Source organism: Macrotis lagotis, chromosome 2 (assembly GCF_037893015.1).
Source record: "Macrotis lagotis isolate mMagLag1 chromosome 2, bilby.v1.9.chrom.fasta, whole genome shotgun sequence".
Taxonomy (NCBI): domain Eukaryota; kingdom Metazoa; phylum Chordata; class Mammalia; order Peramelemorphia; family Peramelidae; genus Macrotis; species Macrotis lagotis.
In genome coordinates, this window is record NC_133659.1 from 89,913,005 (window position 1) to 89,940,710 (window position 27,706).

A 27,706-nucleotide genomic window follows, 5' to 3' on the forward strand; every position below is an offset into this window, starting at 1 on the left:
AACATTATGAGATGAACAACCCTGATGGAAGCAACTCCTCTCAGCAGTCCAGAGAGCTAGAACAACTGCATTTGACTGATTATGGACTATATTATCCCCAACCAGAGGCAGAAACATAAAACAAAACAAAGCACAGAGAAAAAAAAATCAACATTCCAAATCTGATGAACACTTTATAAAAATTATCTCTTATTTATCTCTTTCCCTCAATCCTAATTCCTCATGCCAAAAATTACTAATTTGTAAAGATGTTTAATAAAATATTTATATAAAAAAGCTAACCTGACTGCTCTCTTCTGAGGGGAGGGGAGTGGGAAGGGAGGGTGGAAGGAAATTTTGTATCTTGAAAATATGTATATGGATGAAAATAAATAAATAAATTTTTGAAAAGAAAAAATCATAGGGTTAAAATAACATACAGAATCAAATAAATTAGGCATGAAGTTTTATTCTCTGGGATTTACCAAACAAAACCCATAGATAATAGAGACCATCCCAAGATGTTCACAAGGCATTAGGAAAGCAAGTGGATTCTTATATCATTTGGGAAATGGGAAAAACCTTTAACATCTTTATCGACCTGTGCATAGGAATTTTCAAAATATCTCTAACTAAACTGATCTAGAAAGATTAGCATTTTTGTATCTCTTCCTGAATTTTTTTTTGTCTCTTGAGCATTCTTCTCCTAGATTTTCTTGTTTAAAACAGAGAGCAAAATTTTTAACTGGTGAGGCAAGGTGACCTGATATCAAGCCTAGTATTCTCTAAAGGAAATCTCTTTTAGTCTTCTATCACAATATAGTTATGAGAAATTATTATTGCTTTCACAGCAATTCATGTTTTTAAAATTGATTTCATTGATAAATTTATCAAGAATTTACTATGAACCTAATTAAAAGAGGGGGAAAACCGTTTAATACTCATTCTTCCTTTTGGACCTGAACAGATAAACTTTCAAATTCAAACTTTTGTTTGGCTTTTGTTGGAATTCTATTAATACATTGAATAGTGTATATTTTATATATCTTAATACCTTTGTCCAAATATAACCTCTAGCTAGGAGGAAAGAACCTTATCCAGCTTCTATTTGAGAAAAATTTCTATTTTTAAAATTTCCTGATCAAATTCAGTCTATTAACTTGGTCTCCTTAATATTCTCTCAACTTTCATTCTTATGACTGCATGATTAACTTGGTAAAATCATCAGCAGCTATATTTTTAAGGCACAGCATAACAAAACTTGTATTATATAGTTGCTCTTACAATTTATTTTTTGTGCTAATTTTCAAATAATAGTTTTTCATTTCTATTACTAAATATTATGTTATCTTTAATTAAGGTTAATATGTTGAATTCATTGACTTTTAGAAAATGCCATCCTATTCCTGTGAGAACAAATGATATATATATATATGTCCTTTTCAATAGTGTACTTAATAACATCTTTGCTCTTTGGAGCTCTCCATGTAGCTTCCCAGCAAAAGAAGGCCTAAATGAATAAAACATTTGTTTATCATTATGAGGATTGGAAAGTGACATAATTCAGATCTCAAATTTTAGTCAGTAGTCTTCAGATTAGAGGGAGGAGGAAGGAATTAGAATGAGCAGGAAGGAGCATTACAAACTATAAAGAAATAAATTTTAAAGTGTTATTTTACTCTTGACTTTACATAGGAATAGTCAGAACAAAATTAAAGAATCAAGACATAAGAGCTTCACTTAAGAAAATAATTTAGCATATAGATTTTTATATTCAATTATTATGTCCATTTTATCATAAATGAAGTCTCTAAATAATGGATTATTTTTAGACTCAAATATTTGGTCAGTCTAAATTTTAATAGTTTTTTTTAAGTATAAAGTGGGCTAAGTAAAAAAAATAAATGAATAAATAAATACAAAGCAAAGTCAAATTCCCTTCTCTCATAGATAATTACCTTCTGGTAAAAGATTTCGAAAAATAGAAACTAAAAGTAATATACACTATTAAATAGGAAATGTTCTAGAAAGCTGCAAAATAAAGTGGCATGTGAGGTATAAATGGGAAGATAATTATAGGAAAGGTTTCATAGGTGAGTAGAATTTCACATGGACTCCTGAAAATGGTCAGCAATTCATCAAGTTAATAGAATTCAGTAGGGATAAATGTAAAATCTTATGCTTGGTTTTAAAATATCAACGACACAAGAATAGGAGAAGGGCAGTTTATCAGGGGAAAAATATCTAAGGATTTTAATAGACTACAGGCTAATTAAGAAATAGAATTATAATTTGTCTGTCCACCAAATTTATGCAAACTTGTTCTGATTAAGAGAAGCATAGTTTTTTTTGTATGAATAATGAAGTTATAGTCCTTCTCTGCCTTGGTCAGACCCCATTCAGAAGACTTAAAGACACAGTTTAAGGAGAATATTAAGTGAGAGACCAGCTTATTCAGAGAACACTTAGGATAATAGCATATTAGATACAGTAGAAACAAGTAGTAATCATAAGCCTATAAGAAAAAAATAAGAGGAAACAGGATAACTGTGTTTAAGCACGAGAAGTCCTTTTTATGGCGAAGTGGAATTAAATTGGTTCTGCTTGACCTTAGAGGGCAGAACCAGGAGTAAAGTATAGCTGCTGGAAAAAGGCAGATTTAGACTTGGCTGAAGAAAGTGAACAAAAAACCCAAACAAAACCCCAAATTTTTTAACCATTATAGCTTTCCAAAAGTAAACTCAGATTTCTCAGGAGATAGGGACTTCTCTCTCTTTGAAGATTTGTTTCAAACAAAAACTAGATAACCACTTGCCAAGTTAATTTATGGTAGGAATTCCTTTCTCTTATGGGTTGAAATAAAAGTTCCTTTCCAACTCTCTTTGCATAGGCAAAAGGAATTTAATGAACACAGCACAGAAATAGAAGCACATAAAGAATGATCAGTTCAATTTGACAGGAACATAGAATACTTTGAAGAAAGTAAGGTCAAATAAGGTTGATAAGGTAGTTGAGGGCCATATTGTCATGAATCTTTAATGTCAACAAAAGCTTTTGTACTAAGCAGGTAATGAAGAGTTTTTGAGGAGAGACATAACCCAATTGATGCTCAGGAAAGATCATTGTGTTAGTCTTTGTGGTTTCCAATAGATGGGGTAGAACCTTCCTTCTTCATCACTTTAATCCAATCCCTGATTTTCTCAATGTTCAATTCAGGTGCTATAAATTTTGATAAGCTTTTACTGAGTAACTGTGTGCTAAATGCGCCCTCTCTAATTCAAATTATTATAAATAAAAGGGATAAAAAATGGACTGGTGATTTTATTTGTATAAAAAACTCCCAGGTGAAGTGAGGAAATTTCTTCTACTAATATACATCATCATTTCTTCAATTCTTTAAAATAACAAATTAATAAATAATAAATATAAATAAACAAATAGTTATTTTTCAAATAGCAAAAATCTTCCTTCTTGCCATCCTAACTCATCCTACCCCCAAGTGAGTATAAAAAAAAGCTGTCACAAATATGTATAGTCAAACAAAACAAATTTCCTTGTTGGCCATGTCTATTAAAGTGTATAAATATATATATATATATACACATATATATATATGTATATATATATACACATATATATGTATATATATGTATATATATATATATATATAGCAAATCTACAGACATATATGCAGATATATTTATATGCATCTATCTGTATGTCTCATTCTGTATGCTGATACAAATCTTTATCAGATGAGTAGTATAGCATGTTTCATTATTAATAGTGTGTTATCACAAATGGTTATGAAGATTATCAGAATCCCTAAGTCTCTTGAAGTTCTTTGTTGTTGGATATTATAATGTTTTTTATATTAATTGTTCCCTTAGTTTTTTTTCACTTCACTCTACATAGGATTATATATGTATCCCCAGATTCTCTGAAATTATCTCCTTTATCACTTTTTATGGCAAAACACTATTCCATTATATTTATATAGCATAATTTGTTCAGTTATTTCTCAATAGGTGGGCATGCCTTGGATTCTAATTGTCATCTCAAAAAAAGAATTATAAATATTTTTATATATCCTTAGAAACTTTTGTAAATGATAAAGCCAGACATGAAGGCCAGGTATAATTTATATTTCTTTTCCCATAACATTTTATAGCAGTACCTTATAGAACAGTAGATGAACAACAAATGACAAATGAAGAAATTAAATATGATTAAAAACCTGAATTGCTTTTCTACTTCTATTCAAATATACGAAAAACTCCAATATGTAAGAAACTGATTAAACTGATGCTTTCAGTTTTACTGTCATTGAAGAAGAAACAAATTTAAACAGGAGGGGAAACTACAGGGAAAGACTTCGTACAAGAATGTACTTCCAAGAAAGTTAAATAATATTATTTTTTAAATATTTAAAAGTAGAATATGTTAATGAAGTTAAAATAATCTATAATCAAGGTATTAACAATAACAATAATTAATAACAATAACAATATGATATTTTAAATATGATTTTTTAAAGTCTGCAAAGTGTCAAGGTGTGTGCTATTATTTTCTCCATTTTACATTTAACTAGGTGTACATAATGGCCAAATGACATGTCCACTGTCTCACAACTGAGTATTAAACTAGAATGTCTGTCACTATCTCTTTTAGTTTTATGATTCTATCATTCAAATCCAATTATTATCAATAAAAAAATTCACTATTAGACCAACATCATTTATTTCCTTAAAAAAAATTCAAACACTTAAACATTTATTTTGCACACAAGATGCAAATTTAATATGTGTCAGTGATGGCACAAATCTTCCCAAATGTTATTATAGAAATAAAACATCAGGGACAAATTATGAAAATATATAAAAAGAAGCAAAGTCATAATGCTGAAACCTTCACTCTTATGAAATATTTTAATGTAACATTTTTTAATGGCTCAGGCCCAAAGGGACAATAAAGAAAGAGATTATATAGTTTTATGCATGTCCTAGAATAAGAATTGGTATGCCTACCAAACACTCCATTTCAATAGGTTATATATTTCTCATGACTGTCAGGAAAGTCATTGATTCTGTGACTTAATTTTTTATACATTCATACTTGGGGATTTTTACATATGATGTAAGATGAGTAAATTGGGAGATGGAACATTTATCCAACTTTATTGAAAAGTGGAAGATATGTGCCACTGATATTACAAAGGAAACTATCAGAGAATTATAACCAAAGAAGATTCAAATGACCAGAGGAGGAAAATTCCTATGAGGGAGCTGGAAAAAAAAGAATAGATATGCAAAATCATAATCATGTCACACCCTATAATGCAGTATATTAGGATGATTATGAAATCCTGACTTTTTTTTTAATAAAGTAAATGTCATTAGATTACATATAAATTGACCAGAACTGCAATTCAATAAAAGGCATTACTACTGAAGTTTTTTTTTTGTTTTGTTTTTGCAAGGCAAATGGGGTTAAATGGCTTGCCTAAGGCCACACAGCTAGGTAATTATTAAATGTCTGAGACCGGATTTGAACCCAGGTACTCCTGACTCCAGGGTCAGTGCTTTATCCACTATGCCACCTAGCCACCCCTGAACTTTCTTTTTAAAAAGATTGTTATCTCTCATTATTTACCAACAGCTATCCTTATTTCATGACATTCAAAATCAGGGCATGGAAGTTATCCATGCTAATTGTTAAACAGATTTAAAATTACCTTCTATAGTATCTTCTACATTCAAAGTTATGAAGCACTTTAGATTCTATCTTCACAGTATTTCTTATATGCATTCCTTTTTCTCCTCTGAATACTACCACTCTGCCTTCAACTTTTATCACTTCTTATATTTGTATTATTTCAATAAATCTTCTGCCAAAGTCCTCTCTATATTCTGAACAATCCTCTATTCTGTCAAATTAATCTTCTTAAAGTTCTGATCTATGTCAAAACTTTATTCAATGAAATTCAATTGCTCCCTATCACCTCCTTGACCAAGCATAAGCTTCTCTGTTTAGTTTTTAAAGATCTTTATAATTTAACCCCTTATATCTTTCCTCCCTCCACTATTTCCTTGATGTTTCTTTTCTTAGAACTTTATATTCTGACTTCAGAAATCTTCCCTTGTTGACCATATTCTTGGAATTTTCTCCTTTTTTCTTAATCTCTGTCCTCTGGTTTCCCTCATTTCATCTGGTCCCAGTTAAAATCTCATGTTCTTCAAGATGTTTTCCATGATCCTCCCTAATGTTATTTTCTTCTGTCCTCTGAGATTAACACCAAATGATCTTATGAATGTCTTGATTAGATCTAGTTGCTTGCATGTCATCTACCACCCCCTTAACTCTGAATTCCTTGAGGGAAGGAGCTATATTTTTTCTTCATCATCTTTTTTCTTCTTCTTCCTCTTCACTCTTTTCTTTTTCCTCTCCTCCTCCTCCTCCTCCTCCTCCTCCTCCTCCTCCTCTTCCTTCTTCCTTCTTCCTTCTTCTTCTTTTCTTCTTCTTACACCATTTTTTACATTTCATGGATTTAGCAGAATATCTAACACCAAAGTTGTAGGAAATAAATGCTCTTTGAAAATACTAATACATTAATGGTGAATGCAAATAACAGGATAGAAAATTCCAAATTAGGTAGTTATTATTTTAAACAAAGGTACCAGAAGACTAAGTTCATAGTTATAGTTTTAATGTAAGAAGCGACCTTAAATATTATCTAATTCAACTTTGTACATTTAGTATTGAGGAACTGATATATAGTTCACTTATATTATGTTAAAAGTTACCGTAAAATTGTGTCTATCCTCTTAAGAATTATGAATATTGAATAGCTAAGCAGGTTGTTTGATATAATGCTAAATAATGACTTTGATTATTTATTAAAACCTTACAAATTATTTACATTCAAACTGATTAGTAAGCTTAACTCCCTCATTATCAAGGAATATATTTGTGTAATTATATGCTGATAAGCATAAATATTCCCTGCATTTTGTGTTTTACTAGAAAATCAAGTATTTAAACATGATTTAATTAAATCATAGTGAGAATATTATGATAAATATTGGGGAAATATGCACAAATTAATTAAATATTTCATATTTTATCTCCAATTTCCCTCATTTTTGTCTTAATTTCCAACTGTGCATTCCATTTCATCACCAATATTTCCTATATCAAAGTTGATATGTTTCCAAGCTAAACAAAGTTTTTCCTTCTTTGAAAAAATAAAATATCGATTGTGAAAAAAAAAGATCTATTGTTTTGGCTGTGTCTTAGTGGTTGAGCAAAACAATATTGCCTACAAAATAAAGCTAAAATTTCTCAGTTCTATAGAACTATCACTATATTTCTTTTTGTAATATCAATCTCTCTCCCCTTTACTAGGAAACTAACTGCATTGTTATTCTAGGAAAAAAATCATTCAGCATAAACTTACCCCACAAAGTCTCCATATTTGAAATTAGAGGCATAATTATATATTACTCAACCACTAAGACACAACCAAAACAATAGATTTTCTCTTATTTTTCCAAGTATACTATTATGAAAGTTTTTCAACATTCACCCACATGCATATATATTTATATTACACAATTTCCTTCCACCCTCCTTGACCACATCCTTCCCTCAGCAGCAAACAGCCTGGTGAACATTGTACATACACATTTGCATTGAACATGTTTACGCATTAATCATTTTCTCTCTGAGGATTTAGAACTAAGGGAAAAGAAAAAAAAAGCATGAAATAGGAAAGAAAAACATGAAAAATATTTAAAAAGTGACCAAAGTAGTCATTCAAATTCTGTAGGTTTTCCTTTGTTTTGTTTTCTTCTTCTGAATGTAGATAGCATTGTCTGTAACAGGTCTCACAGGATTATCCTAGCTCTCTAAACTGCTGAGAGAAGTTGCAGCCATCAGAACTGATCATCTCACAATGTTTTTGATAATGTGTACAATGTTCTCTTGGTTCTGCTTTCTTCAATCAACATCAGTTTCTGTAATTCATTCCATGCTTCTCTAGAGTCCAAACATTCACAGTTTCATATAGCACAATAGTAGTCCATAACATTCATATATTATAATTTCTTTAATCATTCCTCAATTGATGGGCATCCCCTCAATTTCCAAGTCTTTTTTCTAATTCCTATTTTATTTTACTGCATACATGTTAGGAAAGTTTTTCAACATTCATCCATATGACTATATATATTTTTAAGTTACAAAATTTCCTTCCACCCTCCCTTCCCACCCCCCCTCCCCTCACGGATGAGTAATCATATTAATATTGTAGATTGGTAGAACCAAGATGGCAGCATGAAGCTAACAAGCTCCCAGAGCCTTTCCCTACCAAAGATATATAAAGTCTCTACTTTGACACTGACACTACAGATCCCACCAAGAAAAAAGGGAAGATTTAAAGAAATTTTCATTTGCATACATCTTGGAGGATCTTCAGTGAAGGTTTGTCTCTTTGGGGGAAAAGGGGAAGAAAACTCCAGGAGGCTTTTAGACACAGTGCAATCCATGTCCCAACATCTTAATTACAATAGAGGTCCCAGCAGCTGGATAGCAATAGAACAACCTCAAACAAAGTATGAACCCTGAGAGCACTGGGGTAAAAGACAGGACTGGATCTGGAACAAACTACTGTTAAGTAAGAACCCAGACATAAAGGAGGGGGGAAAACAAACCTCTGCAAAGGCAGAGTCTGGACTACATAGGCAACATCTCAGCCAACAATAGAGAATGGGGGGGGGGGACTGGGAAAGGGGAAGATAAGGGAAGAAGGGACTGATAAAAGGGAAGGAAAGTATAAATGAAAATAAACTGAAATTTAAATTTTTAGAAGATAAATCAAAGGGGGAAGGTAGCAAAATTTGTATGAGGAGGAATAAGAGAAAAGGAAAGAGATAAATATAAATGGAGAAAGATAGCATAGAGGGAAATACACAATTAGCAGTCTTAACTATAAAAGTAAATGAGATGAACTGTCTGATAAAAGGGACCTGGATAACAGAATGGATTAAAAACCAGAATCCTAGGATATCTTGTTTACAAGAAACACATTTGAAGTGGAAAGATAAACACAAGATAAAGATAAAAAGTTGGAACAAAATATGTTATGCCTCAGCTGAAGTAAAAAAGATCTGGGGAAGTAAATTCTAATTTCAGCAAAATAAAAGCAAAAATCAATCTCATTAAAAGGGATAAGAAAGGAAACTACCTCTTCTTAAAAGACACCATTTGATATGAAGCTATATCAATACTAAACAAGTATGTACCTAGTGGGTTAACTTCCAGATTCCTAGAGGAAAAGTTGAGTGAATTAAAAGAAGAAAGAGCAAAACTTTAATAATGGGAGACCTCAACTTCCCTCTCAGAACTCAATAAACCTAACAACAAAATAAATATAAGGGAAGTTAAGAAGTTGAAGGAATCTTAGAAAACATAGATATCATAGAACTCTACAGAAAATATAATGGGGACAGAAAAGAATATACCTTTTCTTGGTAGTTCATGGCACCCTCACCTAAACTGACTCTCTAGGACACAAAAATCTTAAAACCAAATACAGAAAGGCAGAAATAATAAGTACATACTTTTCAGACCATGATGCAATAAAAATTGCATGTAATAAAGGGTCAGGGAACAATAAACCAAGAACAAATTGGAAATTAAATAACTTTATCTTAAATAACAGATGGATCAAACAACAAATAAGAGAAACAATCAATAATTATATCCAAGAAAATGATAATAATGAGACATCATACCAAAATTTATGGGATACAGGCAAGGCAATTTTGAGGGGGAAACTTTATTTCCCTTACTGCCTATATGAATAAAATAGAGGAAAAAGGAGATCAATGAATTGAATATGCAACTAAAAAAGCTTGAAAAAAGAACAAATTAAACATCCCAAATTAAATAACAAACTAGAAATTCTGAAAATCAAAAGAGAGATTAATCAAATAGAAAACATAAAAACCATTGATCTCATAAATTAATCTCAGAGTTGATTTTATGAAAAAGCCAATAAAAAATAGACCAACCTCTGGTTAATCTGATTTTAAGAGAGAGAGAGAGAGAGAGAGAGAGAGAGAGAGAGAGGATAAACAAATAACCAGTATCAAAAATGAAAAGAGTGAACTAACCACTAATGAGGAAGAAACTAAAGAGATAATTTGAAACTGCTTTGCTAAACTGTATGCTAATAAATTGGACAACTGGAGTGAAATGGATGAATATTTACAAAAATACAAACTTCCCAGATTAACAGAAAAGGAAATAAATTACTTAAATAACCCCATTTCAGAAAAAGAAATTGAAGAAACTCCCTAAGAAAAACTCCCTAAGAAACTACCTAAGAAAAAGTCTCCAGGGGCAGTAGGTGGTGAATTGGGTAGAGCACTGGCCCTGGAATGAGGAGAACCTGAGTTCAAATCCAGCCTCAGGCACTCAATAATTACCTAGTGGTGTGACCTTGGGCAAGTCACTTAACCCTGCTGCTTTGCAAAAAAACAAAAACAAAACAAAAAAAGTCCAAATGGATTCACTAGTGAATTCAACCAGACATTTAAGGAACAATTAATTCTTATTGTACATAAACTATTTTTAAAAATAGGAGAGGAAGAGTTCTACTAAACTCCTTTTATGATACTAATATGGTGCTGATACCTAAACCAAGAAGAACCAAAAGAAACAAAGAAAATTATAGCCCAATCTTCCTAATGAATATTGATGCAAAAACTCTTAAATAAAATTTTAGTAATGAGACTACAGAAAGTTATCACTAAGTTAATACACCATGATCTCGTTGGATTTATACTGGACAGGCAGGGGCAGTTCAACATTAGGAAAACATGCAACATAAACATATCAACAGTAAAACCAACAGAAATCATATGGTTATCACAATAACTGCTGAAAAAACCTTTGATAAAACAAACATCCATTTCTATTAAAAACACTAGAAAGTAAAGGAATAAAGAAGTTTTCCTTAAAATAATAAATTGCATCTATCTAAAAGCAGCACCAAATATTATATTTAATCAGAATAAACTCAGAGCATTTCCAGTAAATTCAGGGGTGAAACAAGGATGCCCACTATCACCTTTACTATTCAATATAGTATTAGAAACACTAGCAAAGCAATAAGTGAAGAAAAAGAAAGTGAAGGAAGGGAAGGCAATGAGAAAGCAAAACTTTCACTCTTTTCAGGTGATATGATGGTATACCTAGAGAACCCAAGAGCATCATCTAAAAAGCTCCTTGAAACATGTAACAAATTCAGAAAAGTAGCAGGATATAAAATAAACCCACATCAAAAAGGACAAGAAAAAATAATGTAAAGGAAAGTGGCCTAGCTCTACCAGATCTAAAACTATACTACAAAGCAGCAGTCATTAAAACTGCCTGGTACTGATTAAAAAATAGAGTAATAGTTCATTGGATTAGGATAGGTTCAAAAGAAAACACAGTAAAGGACTACAGCAATCTACTATGACAAAACCAAAGACATCAGCCTCTGGGAAAAAACTCACTATTTGACAAAAATTGTTGGTGAAAACTGGAATATAGCATGGTGAAAACTAGGCATAGGTCCACATCACACTCTATACCAAAATAAGGTCAAAATGGGTATAGGATTTAGACATAAAGAGTGATATCATAAATAAATTAATAGATCAAAAATATTCTATCCATCTGTTCTATGGAAAAGGGTTAAATTTATAACAAACAAGAATTAAAATACATTATAAACTGCAAAATGAATGATTTTTACTATATTAAATTAAAAAGTTTTGCACTAATACAATCAAAATTGCCAAAATTAGAAGAAAAACAGAAATCTGAGAAACAATCTTCACAACCAGGAGTTCTAATAAAGGTCTCATTTCTAAAATATATAAAGAGTTACATCAAATTTATAAGGTCACAATTAATTTCCCAATTGATAAATGGTCAAAGGATATGAGCAGTTTCCAAATGAAGAAATTAAAGCAATATTTAAGCATATGGAAAAATGTTCCAAATCACTATTGATTAGAGAAATGCAAATTAAAACAACAATGAGGTATCATCTCACACCTATTAGATAAGCCAAGATGAGAAAAAAAGAAGATGATAAATATTGGAAAGGGTGTGGGAGGATTGGGACATTGATGCATTGCTGGTGGAATTGTGAATGGATATAACCTTTCTGGAGAGCAATATGGAATTATGGCCAAAGAGCAATAAAATTGTTCATACCAATTGTCCCAGAAATTCCAATTCTAGGACTATATGAAGAAATTGAAAAAAGTGCTACATGTTCCAAAATATTCATAGAAGCTCTTTTTGTAGTGGCAAAGTATTGGAAATTTGCCCATCAATTGGGGAATGGCTAAATAAGTTATGGTACATGACTACTATGGAATACTATTGGTCTATAAGAAACCATAAATGGTCAGATGCTAGAGAAGCATGAAATGACTTATGGGATCTGATACTGAGCAAAGAGAGTAGAGCCAAGAGAACAGTTTACACATCAGCATTATGAGATGAGCAACCTTGATGGAATCAACTCCTTTCAGCCATCTAGAGAGCTAGGACAACTGTTTTTGACAGATTATGTATTATATTATCCCCAACCAGAGGAAAAAAAAAACAAGAGAAAACAAAGCATGCAGAAAAATAAAACACTCCTACTGAATCTGATGAACACTTTACAAAAATTATCTCTTTCCCTTAATACTAATTACTCATGTCAAAAATTACTAATTTGTAAACATGTTTAACAAAATATGTATGGAAAATGCTAACCTGACTGTTACCAACTGAGGGCAGAGGGGTGGGATGGGAGGGTGGAAGGAAACTTGGAAACTTGGAAAAATATTTGTACAAATGGATGAAAATAAATAAGATTTAAAAACAAACATAAAAATAAATTACCTTTTAAAAAATTGTACCTATACACTTGTGTTAAACATATTTACAATTAGTCATTTACAATATGAGGGATTAAGATTAAAGGAAAGAACTACATAAGAGATATTTTTTTAAAAAAAGTTAAGGTAGTTTTCATCAGATTCTGAAGGATTTTTGGTTTATTTTGGTTATTTTGTTTTGTTTTTCTTCCTGTTAATGGGGATGGCTTTGTCCATAGCCAGTCAAATAGGTTTGTCCTTACTTTCTGAATGGCTGAGAGCAGCTGCATCCATCAGGGTTGATCATCTTGCATGTTGTTGTTAATGTGTACATTGTTCTTTTGGTTCTACTCCCTTCACTCAGCATCAGGACCTGTAATTCATTCCACAATTCTCTAGAGGCTGGTTATTTATGGTTTCTTATAGAACAATAATATTCCATAATATTCATGTTATTCAGTTATTCCCCAATTGTTGGGCATACCCTCAATTTCCAATTCTTTGCCACAACAAAAAGAGCTGCTATGAATATTTTGAAACATAAAGGACTTTTTCCATTTTTTATGATTTCTTCTGGATATAGGTTTAGAAATGGAATTTTGGAGTCACAAGGTATGAACAATATTATTGCTTTTGGGGCATAATTCCACATTGCTCTCTAGAATAGTTGGATCAGTTCACAACTCCATCAACTTTGCATTAATGTGCAAATACTCCCATAATCTCTCTGATATTGATCACTTCCTCCTTTTCTCCTCTTAACAAATCTGGTAGATGTTAGGTGATACCTCATAATTGCTATAAATTGCATTTCTCTAATCAATAATGATTTGGAGCATTTTTTCATATGATTACATATACCTTTATTCTGTTAGAAGAAATTAATTCCTTCTATTAGAAATTGTCTATTCATATCCTTTGACAACTTGTCAATTGGGAATGATTTGCAATCTTATACATTTGATGCATTTCTCTATATATTTTAGAAATGAGACCTTTATCAGAACTCCTAGTTGTGAAGATTATTTCCCAGTTTTCAGCTTTTCTTCTAATTTTGGCAGCATTGATTTTATTGGTGCAAATTTTTTTTAATTTAATATAGTCAAAATCACTCACTTTGCAGTTTATAATGTATCTTATTTTTACTTTGGTCATAAATTTGTCTCCTTTCCAAAGATCTAGATGAGTATTTCTTGGTCTGTTAATATATCTAGGCTGTTGTCCTTTAAATCCTGTATCCATTTTGACATTAGTTTGGTATAGGGTGTGAGATGTGGGCTTATTCCTAGTTTTTATCATACTAATTTTCAGTTTTCCCAATAATTTTTGTCAAATAGTGAGTTCTTATCCTAGAAGCTAATGTCTTTGGCCTTGTCAAACAGGTGATTACTGTGGACAATTACTAATGTTTCTTTTGAACCTATCCTAATCCACTGATTCATTACTCTTTTTTTTTTAACCAGTACCAGGCAGTTTTGATGATTGCCCCTTTATGGTATAGTTTTACATCTGGTAGAGCTAGGCCACCTTCCCCTTGCTATTCTTGAACTTTGTTGGGTCAGGTGAATTTTGTTACTATTTTTCTAGCTAAGTACAATAGCTATTTGTTAGTTCGATTGGTATGGCACTGAATAAGTAACTTAATTTGTGCAGAATTGCCATTTTTTTATTACATTAACTCAACACCATCATGAGCAATTAACATTTTTCCAATTATTTAGATCTAACTTTATATGGGTGAGAACGGCTTTATAATTGTGTTTATATATATATAGTTTCTTTCTTGGTTTGTCTTGGGAGGGAGATAACCAAGTATTTAATGTTGTCTGTAGTTCCATTTATCTCTTGTTCTTGGGCTTTGTTTGATATGATATATATATATATATATATATATATATATATATATATATACTGATGATTTATGTTGCTTTATTTTATATCTTGCTACTTTGTTGAATTTAATTGTTTTAAGGAGTTTTTTAGATGATTTTCTTGGGTTTTCATATCATCTTCAAAGAGTGAATGCTTTGCTTCCTCATTGCCAGTTATGATTCCTTCAATTTCTTTTCCTTCTTATTGCTAAAGCTAAGATTTCTAATACTATATTGAGCAGTAAGGGTGATAATGGTCTTCCTTGATTTCACCCCTGATATTACTGGAAATAGTCCAAGTTGGGGTGGCTAGGTGGTACAGCAGATAGATCACTGACCCTGGAATCAGGAGTACCTGAGTTCAAATCCGGCCTTAGACACTTAATAATTACCTAGCTGTGTGGCCTTGGGCAAGCCATTTACCCCATTTGCCTTGCAGAAACCTAAAAAAAAATCTGAGTTTATCCCATTACACATGATATTTGTTGATGGTTTTAGAAGAAAATACTTATTATTTTAAGGAAAACTTTATTCCTAAACTTTCTAGTGTTTTTAATAGGAATGGAAGCTGTATTTTATTTTTCAACATCAGTTGAGATAATCATATGATTTCTTTTGATTTTATTATATTTTCAATTATATTTAGTGTTTTGCTAATATTGAAGCACCCATGCCTTCCTGCTATATAGCAAACCTGATCATGATGTTTACCTATTAATAATTTGCTGTAATCTCATTGACAAAATTTTATTTAAGATTTTTGCCTCAGTGCTGATTAGGGAGATTGGTCTATAATTTCCTTTGCCTGTTTTTGTTCTTCATGGTTTAGGTTTCAGTACCACATTGCTGTTCTACTAGTAATTTAGCAGAATTCTGTCTTCTATTTTTTTTAAAATAGTTTATATAGAATAGGAATTAATTGTTCCTTAAATGTTTGGTAAAATTCACTTGTCAATCCATGTGAAACTGGAGATTTTTTCCTTAGGGAGTTTATTGATTGTTTCTTCAATTTTTTTTTCTCTGTAATAGACTTGTTTAAGTATGTTATTTGCTCCCCTTGTAATTCACTTAGTTTTTCCTCTAGGAATTTGAATGCTATTACCACTAGGTGCATATAAGTTTAATAGTGATATAACTTCATTTCCTATTGTGCCTTTTAAGATGTAATTTCCTTCCTTATCTCTTTTAATGAGATCTATTTGCTTTATCTGAGATCAGAATCACTGCCCCTGAATTTTTTCATTTCAGCTGAAGCACAATTTATTTTGCTCCATCCTTTTACCTTTACCCTGTGTATATCTCTCTGTTTCATATTGTTTCTTGTAAACATGTTGCAGGATTTGGGTTTTGAATTCATTCTGCTAACTGCTTCTGTTTTGTGGCATAGTTCATTCCATTCACATTTATAGTTAAGATTAATTATTCTATATTTTCCTCCATGCTATCTTTCCCCATTCATATTTTTCTCAATCCTTTCCTTCTCACCAGAGGTTTTCTCCCTATAACTTTTCTTTTAAGATTTAATTTTCAGTTTATTTTCACTTATACCTTCACCTTCCCTTTTATCAGTCCCTTCTTCCTTTATCTTTTCTTTCCCCTAGCCCAGTCCTTTCACTGAAGAGGATAGATTTTTTAAACCCAAGTGGGACTGTATCTTATTCCCTCTCTGTATCAAATCTATTAAATATAATTTAGTCAGTGTTCTCACCCTCCCTTCTTTACCTTTAAAATTATAAATCTTTGTGCCTTTTCAACTTATCACTCAATTGCTATTAATCAGATATCCTCTATAACAGCTTGGTTAACTGAGTGCTTGATAAACTCAAAGTGTTATCTAAGTAGCATCACAGATTGATTGATTGATTATTTGATAAGCACCATTGCCTCAAAGTCACTAAGTACCCTGCCCTCTTCTGTCTCATTACAAGTATACTTTTCAGGGTGGCTAGGTGGTGCAGTGGATAGAGCGTGGCCTTGGAGTCAGGAATACCTGGGTTCAAATTCAGCCTCAGACACTTAATAATAATTACCTAGCTGTGTGGCCTTGGGCAAGCCACTTAAGTCCATTTGCCTTGCAAAACCTTAAAAAAAAGTACACTTTTTAAGATTCTTGAAATACCACAAATTATAATCATTTTTTTATCTTACCCCCTTTTCAAGTACCCCCAAGGACACACAAAGAAGCCAACGTATCATCCAAACCCAATTCATTTCTCCCCTCAAGCATATTTCTCCCCCCCCACCATGGTATTTAACCCCTTGTTAAATAAAGTATGGCTTAAGTCCATGGTGGATTTAATTAACTATAAAGAAAAACAAAGGGTCTAAGTATTGGGGCCCCCTAATGTCTCACATAAGAACTTTACAATTGATTGCAAGTCATGAGAGACATTATTCAAACTGCCTAGCTTATGGTGCCTTCCTCAGTGAAAGTTCTATACTTGGTAAGTGCAACAGAATTAAAGGAGGCCAAAGGAAACTGAGACACTTAAGTTTAAACACCCCTGCTTTTCATCAGGGCTTTTTGTCTCAAACATAGTGATGTAATCTTGGACCTTTTCAATGGAGAGACAACACCCAATACCCATATCCTCTAAATCCAATCTCTGCAATTATATTCCACCCTTTAATTATCCAAAGGGAAGTACAATTCTAAAGAGTTATAAGTGTTATATCTCCCCTTTTAGGGTTATATTCAATTTGATGGTCTTGACTGATATTTCTTTTGTCTTTCTTTTCATTTTTCTTTTGCATCTCCTGAGTTGTGTTTTGGCAATTGAATTTTCTGTTCAGTTCTGGTCTTTTTTTCAGGAAATTTTGGAAATCTTCTATGTTGTTGAACAACCATCTTTTTCCCTTCTTCACTTATAGTGCTTTGAGGATGAGTAGACATTCTCTATAGTCACTTCTAAAATCATTCCTCTAATGTCATTCCTAAATATCTTTTTCTTTTTTAGAAAGATCCATTAAATCCGTCTGAAACAAGTTCAATTTAGTCTTCTTATTATTTATTAACTTCCAGATCTTGCACTAAGATGAGATATTTAGGGAGCTTAAATTTTTTTCTCCGTTCTATCTCCTGCAATTATCTCTAGTGTTTATGATATTCAATTAATGACCCTTCAAGAAGTCATTTTATCTCAATTTCTCACCCTTAACTTTAACAATTTCCTTTATATTCCCCCCCATTTCATATTCCCTATTTTGATCTTTACCATGTTTCAAATTTGGAACACTTTCAGTAGTCTGAGATTTGAAGTGGAAAGATTCAGATTAGAGTCAAAAGACCTAATTTCAAATATCAACTCTGATGCATATAACTTGTGTGATCCTTGGCAGGTAATTTCACTTTTCTGAAGTAGAGGTACTTTACCTCATGAAATGATTAAACTATTGTTACAAGATCCTTTTGCACTCTAAGGACGAGACAAAAAAAGGATGTGTTGTGAAAATATTTAAATTTCTGTGGAGAAAATATGTAGAGGACACTTTTAGCTTAATTTGTTTTCTTCATCACTTTTTAAATAAAAGAAATACATGCACATTTTACCTTAAGGGAAATAATTCCTGTGTAAGAGATATAAACGATGTAATCCTTTACTGCTTGCACTATGATGATATATCATATCATATTTTCATGCTTGTATATTTATATTAATTTCTGGTTCTTCTCCCTGCCTCAAGTTTCTCTTCACTGTAATCTGTTCTCTCTGCAACTATCAACGTGATTTTGGTAAAATGCAGGTCTGACCATATCACTCTTCCCCTTCCCTTCCCTTCCCTCTAACTTAATGGCTCCATATTACTTCTAGGATTACATATTAAATACTCTCTCCGACATTTTAAGACCCTCATTCTGATCCATCTTACATTTCTAGTCTTATAGCATTCTTCTCCATGTCATTTATAATCCATTCCTGGGACTCTTGGTTTCATTTGTTAATAAGGGGCAATTGGTAAGTGAATGATGTTGATAATTACAAAGAAGGTTGTTGTCCCCTCCACAGAGATTACTCCTCTCAGTAATTAATGAAAGGTATAAGTTTAAAGCAGGTGTGGTGAACAAGGAGGTCTTAGTTGGTCTCCTCCACAGGAATTATTTCCCTTAGACTGCAGGTTAGAAGCAGGACTTTTGATCCTGTGGGAGAACTATTATTCTCAGTGCTCTTGGTTTTAGGCTTCTTCAGTCTGTGGAGTGGCACAATTAATGTAAAAAAACCTACTCTCAACAATTATACATTCTGTTGGGGGAAGTATGTTAAATATATGAGAATATAAAGAATATACATAAAGTCAACAAATAAAAATTAGTCATATACATTGTAATTGTTTAGAGAAATATTTATATTTGTAGATGCTTGTCAAGTTTGTCATCATAAAAAAATAAAATAAGAATAAGATAGAAGATTAATGAGAATAAATGAAAAAATTAGGATTAAAGATTGAAGTCACAGTTTAGAGTTGCTCATTTAAATAACTCAAGTGAAAGGCATGTTTCTCTTCCTTTGCAAAAATATAAATTAAAAAAATCAATAAAATAAGAAATAGAAAATAATTCATTCATCTCAGAGAAAGCAATAATCAAGGTCAACTGGTATTACTTCCTTCAAAAAAAGCAGATGGTTCAGTTCAAATCATAGGTCAATTTTTGCCCAAAATTTAAACTAAGAAATATACTCAGTTTCTCCTAAATAAAGACAAGGGATGTTTTCTATGAAATGAATAGAGTTCTTGCTTTAAAACATTACAATCATCATAATATGAAATGAAAATAAATTTATAATCAAGAGTAAGTATGATAAATAAATATATTATCAACAAAAAAAAGTTTAGAATAATAGTTAGGACCAAGAGAGCAATCATTAAGAATCTTAGAGAAACTTTAGATATAATAGAAGTTATTTTAAATTAGGAACAAGTTCATATTTATTTTTGTATCTTCAGCACAATGTCTTATATACAATGAACTTTGTAAGCACTTATGGAAATGAATAATTGAATTGAATATAGACTAATTCCCACACTTTATAGAAGAAATGATATGTCATGACAGGGTAGAATTTATATCAAGTTTGTAAGCCAGTTTCAATATTTTAAGGTATCAGTGCAATATATCAATATTTATATTTTCTTTTTGTTTTGAAATTAATAAAAGTATTTTTCTGCATGATAATGGTTTCTAAAATATGGTTTAGTAATAATAATTTTGAAGAATAATCATGCTATAAACACAATTAAAAAGACATCAATTCATGAGTTAAAATATTATGAGTTAAATAGAAAATCTCTATACAAAATGATAATCTTATATATACTTGAAATTACAACATAATCAAGGAAATATTCTTTTTTCAAGGAAATATTCAAAGCTTTTCCTACTAAAATATACATATAAATCTTTTTCTACTTCTATTCACATAGTATTAGAAATGCTATCAGTAAGTAGAAGACAAGAAACATAATAGGATCATGAGTTTGAAGCTGGGTAGGACCTTGGAGATTATCTAGTGCAATGCCCTTATTGTACAGATGAGGAAATTAAAAGGATTAATGGAAGGGATTAACATAGTCAATGAAAAGGTTGAAGTATTATTTTCAGGTGACAAGGCAGACTTACATGGTATTTGGTTTGCATGGAAAATAAAGTGATCTTTAAAAGAAAACCTATTTGATATACTAAATTCAGGGAAATTGCAAAATATATGATAAACTCACAAATGTCATTCAAAATTTTTTGTCTTATTCCACTAAACTGGTAAATTTATCATATTTGTTTAATATAGTGATGTTCAATGAAAGAGAGATGATGTTTAGAAAATCCATCAATAATCTTTTATTAAGGACTTTCTGTGTTCCAGACAATGTGATAAATACTGCAGATAAAAAGAATGGCAATTGACTTTGGGATAAATTAAAAATGTCTCAACTTGGAATTTAAAGACATGTAATTTGTTTCTGGATAAATTTTCTTCAGTTTTTTTTTAACCTTATTCACCTAAATAAACTCAGTTATAACCAGATCTGCTATCTGTGATCCTATTTAAATTGTGAAATTCTGATTCAGATAAGTATTTTTTTTAAAACATACTATACCTATTTGAAAGAAAAAAACCCTTTTATTTCTCTACTCTGCAGGGTTGATTAACTTGCATTTGTTAAACAAGTGGTAGATGCTAGAGAGAAATAGAAGGAGCAGATTTTACAAAACCAACATTATTTATAACAACTCAAACCCCAAGGAAATGAATGAAAGGAAAAAGATTTGAGAGAAATTTTAGGAGTTGAGAAAGAGGAACAATGTAGAACAATGTTTTATAATGCAAAACAAAAATTCTACATCTAGAAATAGACCTAACATATTTCCCCATGTATAGAATCACCTTAATTTGGGGGTCTGAAATTTGAAAAAAATGTATTACATAAAGTTATTGAACTCAAGCTTTATTCATTATAAAATTCACACAACTTCTCCTCACTGTCAAAACTCCCATCCATGAGCTTGTCCTCATCTTTGTCTGAGGAGAGGCTTTGACTGCTCTCCGGCCTGTGCTCTGGTCTGGGGTTGATCACAAGCTCTCCCTGGGTGAGTTTGGTGCATGGACACAGGCTTAGTCCATTCCATTTCCTGAAGTAACAATTGTGTCCTCCTTTGAAATCAGTAACTTCTGTTTCATCAACAATTTTTCTTGCCTCATGCTGAACCATCCTTATGGATACAAGAATTCCAATGGCCCTTTGCTTTTCAATTCCCTCTCTAACTGAGGCCATTTTGCAGACTTCCCTTCATCACCTTCTGCCAGGACCTTTTCAGTAGGATTTCTTCTGCCTATAGCCAGTCTCAAATTGTTTTCTCAGTTGCAGGAGAACCAAACAGGTTCAGTAGCAAGATTTCCATTCACTTTTGCAAACTGGATCACTTTGACCCTGAATTTAGCACTCTATGAAAATCTTTTCAGAACCATTTCTGGGTAGAACATGGCAAAACATAAACTAATATGCTTAGTAACAAATGTGAAACAATGAGTGCAAAGACAATAAGCTTAAAACAGAGGGAAATGCAAATTAAAAAATTGACAACAATGAGCACAAAAACAAGCACAAAATAGGGAGAAATTCAACTAAAAATATCTACAACCACTGTATAAGTCACTTCCAATTTTCAGACAACAAATTTTTCAAAAAATAATGTGTCTTATATATGGGGAAATATGGTACTCTAAGTATTCCAGTGAAACATTATTTCTTGGATGAAAAATCACTATAAATTTAATATTAGTAAGTTGGAGTTGGAAGGAGCCAAAAGAGACCATCCCACCATGCTCTTCTTCTTCTCTTTTTCCTGTGAGAAAACAATTGATTTTTATAGAGTCACTTAGTCAATGAATGCCAGAATAAAAATGGGAAACCAGGTGTCAAACTTCCCCTAGCATTGTATTACTCTCTTTAACAGCAGCTCTTTAAAAGCAGGTCTCTAACAGCAGGTAAAAATCTCTTTAAGAAGTGCATTTCTCTTAGGATAGTTAGAGGTTTGAGTTTAGTTGAAGAAACTGTAGTAGGGTGAAATAGGTATAGTTAGTTCTTGTCCTTATATCAAAGAAGAACAAAATGACATCACCCATGTTTGAGACAAATTACTCTGTTCCCATCTGTAAAACAGTGACTGATCAGACCAATCTGAGATCAGAATGCTCTACCACAGTCATGTACAAATTGTCCATGTGATGGGGAGGAGGAGGGAATGGGTTATTCTAAGCTCATGTGTTCCTTTGACCTACTTTAATTCTATCTTGCTCATAGAGCTCAGCTTTCTCTGATGAGGGCATCCTGTGCTGGGCAATTTTGTTCCAGTGCCTCCCATACCTTTCAATCAATTGTAAAGTTCCTAAGAGAAACCTTTGGGGTTCCCCAAGACTTAGAGTGCTTAGAATTTCTATATCTAATTAAATCAAAAATTACTTTACTACACTAGATACTTAGAATTTTGTAATTCCATAGGGGCAAAGGGGAGGAACCTACTTAGGAAGTGATTTATGCTAATCAGTACCTTAGTTAAGGAGGGTTTAAATACCAAGATTGGAGAATTATAGGGTGGGGGGGTGGGGGTAGTGCTAGAGAGAGTCTATCAGAAACTTTGGTTGGGGAGGGTTGAAATTCAATGGTTGGAGTAATATAGAGTTAGAGGGAAAGAGTATACTTAGAGGGACTGGACATTAAAATATGAAAAGATTTTTCTTAACTTGAGGTTCTGGCTACACTTGGAAGGAGTATGCTTGAGGGGTTTACAAATGACTCATGAAAGATTTTGTGTCCATGGAGGGTATTTGAAAAAGGGGTAAAGTATAAAATGATTATAATTATTATCATTCATGACCCTTGAGAAGTTTATTTTTAATGAGACATGAGAGGACAGGGTACTTAGTGAATATCATGCAATGCTGCTTAGCAGTCAATCAAAGTTTGATTGATTGTACTTTGTTAGTACTTTGAGCTTATTAATTAATCAAGGAATCAATCTTTGATTGTTCTTTGATTGATAGTACTTTTATCAGATCAGATAAAAGGAGTATAATTTGACAAAAGAGATGTAAATACAAGACAGCTTAAAGCAATAAAAACATAAAAAGAAAAAGAGTAGACAGTAGTGAATAATTAACATTAGGAGAAGAGTCACAAAGATCTATCATAGTAAAGGAAAAGGAGACAGGGTGTGAACATTCAGTAAACCCTATCCAATAAAATTAGTCCAGAGAGGAAATAACATAAATTTCCAATTGGATTTAAAAATCTATCCTACCTTACAGGGAAGTAGGAGGGAAAAGGGAAAGGAAAAGAAAGAAGGGATTAATAAAAGGGAAGCTGAAGGTGTGAGGTGCAAGACAAAAATTAAAATATCCAGGAGGAGGAATAAGAGGAAAGGAAAGAGAAAAGTACAAACAGGAAAAGATATCATGGAAAGAAATAAAGAATTAGTAATCTTAACTGCAAATGTGAATAGGATGAATTTTCCCGTATAAGACAAGCAGATAGCAAAATGGATTAAAAACCAGAATCCTACAATATACTGTTTACAAGAAACACATTTGAAGCAGAGATACACACAGCAAAATATAGTATGCTTCAGTAGAAATAAAAAAAAAATCAGAAGTAGAAATCCTGATCTCAGACAAAACAAACGTAAAAATAAATCTCATTACAAAAGGAAAAGGAAGGAAAATACATCTTCTTAAAATGCACCACAGGCAGGGAAGTTGTATCATTATTATAAATATATGCACCGAGTGGTAGAGCATCCAAATTCTTAGAGGAGACACTGAATAAGTTACAAGGAGACATAGACAGCAAAACTATAATGATGGGAGACCTCAACGTCCCTCTCTCAGAACTAGATAAATCTAACCACTAAATAAACAAGAAGAAATTAAGAAGGCTAATAAAATCTTAGAAAATTTAGGTGTGATAGATTTCTGAAGAAAACTTAATGGGAATACAAAGGAATATACTTTTTTCTCTGCAGAACATGGCACCTATAGCAAAGCTATGTACTAAGGCATAAAAACCTTACAATCAAATGCAGAAAGATAGACATAAAAAATGCATACTTTTCAGATCATGATATAATAAAGTGTCAAGGAAAGATAAACCAAAAAATAGTTGGAAACTAAATAACTTAATTTTAAAAAATGAGTAGATCAAACAACAAACCAAAGAAATCATCAATCATTTCATTCATGAAAATGATAACAATGAATTATCATAACAAAACTTATTGTATGCAGTAAAAGAAGTTTTTAGGAGAAATTTTATATCTCTAAATACTTATATGAATAAAATAGAGAAAGAAGAGATCAATGAATTGGGTATGCACCTTAAAAAGCTAGAAAAGATCAAATAAAAATCCCCAATCAAATATCAATATTGAATTTCTGAAAATTAAAGGAGACATGAATAAAACTGAAAGCAAAAAAACCACTGACCTAATAAATAAAACTAAGAGTTGGTTTCATTAAAAATAAACTAAATAAAAAGATAAACTTTTGGTTATTCTGATGGAAAAAAAAAAGACAGAGAAAACCAAATCACTCAGCATCAAAAATGAATAGGGTGAACTCATCACCAATGATGAGGAAATTAAATGGATAATTCAGAGCTATTTTGCCCAACTATATGCCAATAAATTGAATAACCAGAATGAAATGGATGAATACAAAAATACAAGCTGCCCATATTAACTGAAGAGGAAATAAGATAGTTAAATAACCCCATTTCAGAAAAAGAAATTAAAGACAGCATCAATAAAGTACCAAAGAAAAAGTCTCCAAGTCCAGATGGGTTTACAAGTTAATTCTACCAAACATATAAGGAACAATTAATTCCTATTCTACATAAACTATTTAAAAATAGTAGAAGAAAGAGATCTTCCAAATTTCTTTTATGACACTAATATGATATTGATATCTAAATCTGGAAGAATCAAAACAGACTAAGAAAAATTATAGACCAATCTCCCTAATGAACAATGATGAAAAAATCTTAAATAAAATTTTAGCACTGAGTTTATAGCAATTTATTACTAGGATACACCATGATCAGGTAGAATTTATACCAGGTAGGCAGGGATGGTTCAATATTAGGAAAACACTCAGCATAATTGAACATATCAATAAACAGAAATCAAATATTTATTTCAATGGATGCTGGAAAAGTCTTTGACAAAATACAACATTCTTTCATATTAAAAACACTAGAGAGTATAGGAATAAATGGAATTTTCCTTTAAATAATAAGCAGTATCTCTTAAAAATCATCAAGAAATATTTTATATAAAGGGCATAAATCAGGAGCATTTTCAATAAGAATAGCAGTGAAATGTTTGCCCATTATCATCATTACTATTCAATACAATATTAGAAGTGTTTGCTTTAGCAATAAGAGTAGAAAAAGAAATCGAAGGACTCAGAATTGGCAAAGAGAAAGTAAAATTATCACTCTTTGAATATATGACAGTATACTTAGAGAATTTAAGAAGATCATTTCAAAAGCTATTTGAAACAATTAAGAAATTCAACAAAGTAGCAGGATATAAACTAATCCCCCCCCCAAAAAAATCATCAGTATTTCTATCTATGAACAACAACAACAACAAAAAAAAAACCCAGGGCAAGAGATAGAAAGAGAAATTCCATTTAAAATAACTGTAGACAACATTAAATACTTGGGAATCTACCTCCCAAAACAAACCCAGAACTCTAGAAACAATTACAAAGTACTTTTCACTCAAATAAAGTCAGTTCAGAATAATAGCAAAAATGTCAATTTCTTATGGTTAGGTCTAGTTACTATAATAAAAGTGGCAATTCTATCCAAATTAAATTGCTTATTCAGTGACATACAATCAAAGTATTTTACCAAGCTAGAAAAATAAAGTAACAAAATTCATCTGGATACCAACAAAAGGCAAGAATATCAAGGAAACTGAAGTTTAAAAAATGTTAAGTAAGGTGCCCTAGCTCTATTAGATCTAAAGCTATAGTATAAAATGGGAATCTCCAAACTGCTTAGTACCAGTTATGAAATAAAGGGTCCAGTGGTTTAGGACAGGTTCAAAAGAAACTGTAATCTACAATGTGACAAAATCAAAAACATTAGTTTTTGGGAAAAGAACAAGCTATTTGATAAAAATTGTTGGAAAAACTGGAAAATAGTATAGCAATAACTAGGCATAGATCTGCATCTCACAATCTATACCAAAATAATTTCACAATGGATACAGAATTTAGACATAAAGGGAGATACCATAAACCAATTCTTAGATTTAGAAATACCCTAACTGTCAAATCTATGGAAAGAAGACAAATTTATGATCAAAGAATAAATAGAATACATTACAAATTGCAAAATGGATGATTTTAATTATATTAAATTAAAAAGTTTTGCATAAATAAAATCAATGCAGCCTAGATTAGAAGCAAAACAGAAATCTGGGGAAGAATTTTCACAGCTAAGGCTTCTGATAAAGGTCTTGTTTCTAAAACAGAGAATTGAATTAAATTTATCATTCCCCAAATGGCCAAAGGATATGAACAGGCAATTTTCAAATGGAGGAAAAATGCTGCTAATCATTATTGATTAGAGAAATGCAAATTAAAACAACTATGAGGTATTACCTCAAACTTATCAGATTGATAAGATGAGAAAAAGGGAAAAAGATCAATGTTGGAATAGGTTGGGAAGGATTGGGACATTAATACATTGTTGATGGTGTTACAAACTGATCCAACCATTCTGGAGAGTAATATGGAACTATGCCCAAAGAGCAATTAAACTGATCATACCCTTTGACCTATCAAAATCAATACTTTTTCTATATCCAGAAGAAATCATAAAAAATGGCAAAAGTCCTACATGCTCCAAAATATTTATAAGAGCCCTTTTTTTGTCATGGCAAAGAATTAGAAATTGAGGAGATGTGCATCAATTGAGGAATGATTGAACAAGTTATGGAATATGAATATTACGAAGGACTATTGTTCAATGAGAAACCATGAATGGTCGGCCTCTAGAGAAGCATGGAGTTAATTACAGGAACTGATATTGAGAAATGGGAGCAGAACCAAGAGAACCTTGTACACATTAGTAACAACACTGTGAGTTGATCAACCTGGATGGATGCAACTTAACTCAATAGTCCAGAGAACTAGGATAACTCTGGGACACCTGTTATGAACAATTCTAACCCTATTCAGAAGAAGAAAAACAAAACAAAACAATGTCAACAGCTATAGAATCTGATTATTTTTTTGTTTTTTGGGTTTTTTTTTTGTAAGGCAGTGGGGTTAAGTGACTTGCCCAAGGCCACACAGCTAGGCAATTATTAAGTGTCTGAGACCAGATTTGAATCCAGGTACTCCTGACTCCAGGGCTGATGCT